The sequence below is a fragment of the Arachis hypogaea genome, chromosome 5 (genome assembly GCF_003086295.3).
Source record: "Arachis hypogaea cultivar Tifrunner chromosome 5, arahy.Tifrunner.gnm2.J5K5, whole genome shotgun sequence".
NCBI classification, from domain to species: domain Eukaryota; kingdom Viridiplantae; phylum Streptophyta; class Magnoliopsida; order Fabales; family Fabaceae; genus Arachis; species Arachis hypogaea.
The window spans coordinates 15,588,747-15,591,629 of NC_092040.1; the positions used below are offsets into that span (position 1 = coordinate 15,588,747).

Below are 2,883 nucleotides of genomic sequence, written 5' to 3' on the forward strand. Positions count from 1 at the left end.
AACCCCTTTCATTGGGTTAGGGAGCTCTGTTGTAATTTGATGGATCAATTATAGTTTTTATTCTTCTTCTTCTTTCTTTTCTCTTGATCTTACTAGAAAGCTTTCAATCTTAATTCAATTGGTTAGTTGTCTTGGAAAAGAAACTCTCTATAATTGGATCTCCTTTGAGCCTTGGAAAAGGGATGAGGAGATCATGCTAGAAATGCTTTCTCATGTTGGACCAAATTGGGGTTTGGGCAGATATAGTGACATGTAATCCTCCCAACACTTTGATTTGGAAATACATGTGGTATAATTAGTGACCACACTTCATCTCTTCCCATGAGCAATTAAATCAAGGAATTGGGCAATTGTTCAAGCTTAGAGAGATTGGATTGCCAAGGAATTGGGATCCAATCACTTAAGATTGCCAAGGAGATCAATTAATGCATTGATTGAGGAAGAGATGAGAATGAACTTGATCTGGAGAATGCAACATCTCCTAAACCCAATGATTTCCCCATTTCTGATCTTATCCATTCTCTTTACTTTCTGTTATTTATTTTCATGCTCATTACCCCAAATCCCCATTTAAGATTCTGCACTTTAATTTCTGTTATTTACTTTCCAGTCATTTAAATTTCTGCAAGTTCCCAATCTAAATTCTATTTAGCTCAACTAGCATATTCTTCTAACTAAAGTTGCTTGACTAATCAATCCTTGTGGGATTCGACCTCACTCTATTGTGAGTTTTACTTGACGACAATTCGGTATACTTACCGAAGGGAAATTTGTTGAGAGACAAGTTTTCATACATCAAGATCATGGATTTGTCTAGGTGAGTTTCAAACATAGTTGGCTTATTCCCAGTCACCTTCTTCTCCTATATTCACTCCTTCTTGAGCTGGTGATGAAGTGATGACTGCTGCAACTTGGTTTTCCTCCACCTTCTTGGTAAGATCTACTAGCTGCTTGGTGATCATCTTATTTTGAGCTAGCAATGCATCTATGTGGTTCAGCTCCATTACTCCTCGAGTATTGCTTCTTTCAGAGGCATAGAAGTAGTCATTCTCAGCTACTATTTCATTGGCATCTATGACTTCTTCAATGGTTTTCTTCTTGTTTAGAGAGCCCCCTGATGAATAGTCTACAGCCTTCTTTGACTCATAAGAAAGACCTTCATAGAAAATATGAAGTTGAACCCATTCATTGAAAATATCTGGTGGGCATCTTCTTGTTAAGTCCTTGAACCTCTCCCATACCTCATAGAGAGTCTCACCATCTTGTTGCCTAAAGGTTTGCACCTCAGCTCTCAGCCTGTTAATTCTTTGAGGAGGGTAGAATCTTGTCAAAAACTTGTTCACCACATCTTCCCAATTTGTCAAGCTCTCTTTTGGGAAGGATTCAAGCCACTTGGATGCTTTGTCCCTGAGTGAAAAGGGGAACAAAAGTAGCCTATAGACATCCGGTGGACTCCATTAGACTTCACAGTGTCACAAATTCTCAAGAAGGTGGTTAGATGTTGATTGGGATCTTCTTGAGCACTTCCTCTAAATGAGCAATTGTTCTGAACATGGGAGATTAGCTGGGGTTTTAATTCAAAGCTGTTGGCATGTATGGTGGGCTTTTGGATGCTACTTCTACAGTTTTCTGAATTTTGATTGATGTAGGAGCCTAGAACTCTCCTTTCTTGCCTAGCATGGTTTGCAGGGCCTTCTCTAGCATGGTTGTGAGCTTCTCCTTCATGATTGTTTTCCAAGTTCTCCTCCATGTTGGTTTCAAAATACTCTTCCTCTTCCTCAGCACCAACAACTCCTTTCCCTCTTGCTTCCCTCCTTAGTCTCCGGAGGGTTCTTTCAGGTTCTGAATCGAAGGAAGTTGAAGCTCCCCCTCTTCTCCCTGTCATACAACTAACAAAACACACAGCAAGAGATGAAATGAAGAGGTTATTCTTGTTAGAGTAATTGTTAGTGTGAGTGGTGCAAATTATCAAATAGTTAATGGGTTAGTGAGCAGAATTGTAAATAATAATAAAGAAAGAAAGAAAACAGAGAGGGTATATGGGGTGAAGAAGAAACGAAACAAACTGAAGGTAAACAACTGAATAAAGTAAATAAACAAAAGAAAAATGCTCAATCTAGTGAACTTCCAACTTAATCATTGTTGATACAAAATCAATCCCCGGCAACGGTGCCATAAACTTGATGCATGAAAACTTTTCTCTCAACAAATTTCCCTTCGGCAAGTATACCGAATTATCATCAAGTAAAAACTCACAATAGAGTGAGGTCGAATCCCACAGGGATTGATTGGTCAAGCAACTTTAGTTGGAAGAGTATGCTAGTTGAGCTAAACAGAATGTAGTTTGAGAATTGCAGAAAATTAAATGGCGAAAAAGTAAATAGCAGACAAAAAGTGCAGAATCTTAGATGGGAATTTGGGGAAATGCGCATGTAAATAAATGGCAGAAAGTAAAGAGAATGGGTACGATCGAAAATGGGGAATTCATTGGGCTTAGGAGATGTTGTATTCTCCGGATCAAATTCATTTTCATCTCTTCCTCAATCAAACCATCTATTGATTTCCTTGGCAATCTTAAGAGATTGGGTTCCAATTCCTTGGTAACCCAATCTCTCTAAGCTTGAACAATTGCCCAATTCCTTGATTTAATTGCTCATAGGAAGAGATAAAGTGTGGTCACTGATTATACCACATGTATTTCCAAATCAAAGTGTTGGGAGGATTACATGTCACTATATCCGCCCAGACTCCAATTTGGTCCAACATGAGAAAGCATTTCTAGCATGATCTCCTCATCCCTTTTTCAAAGCTCAGAGGAGATCCAATTATGGAGAGTTTCTTTTCCAAGACAACTAACCAATTGAATTAAGATCGAAAGCTTTC

At 38.6% G+C, this 2,883-nt stretch overlaps 1 non-coding gene across 1 annotated transcript; it reads left to right on the top strand.

The window, feature by feature from the left end:
* Positions 1–1,191: 1,191 nt before the first annotated feature.
* Positions 1,192–1,298, top strand: LOC112805081 (small nucleolar RNA R71). Its single transcript, XR_003203692.1, has one exon. It is a non-coding gene; the product is annotated as a small nucleolar RNA R71 (small nucleolar RNA).
* The last annotated feature ends 1,585 nt before the right edge of the window (positions 1,299–2,883 follow it).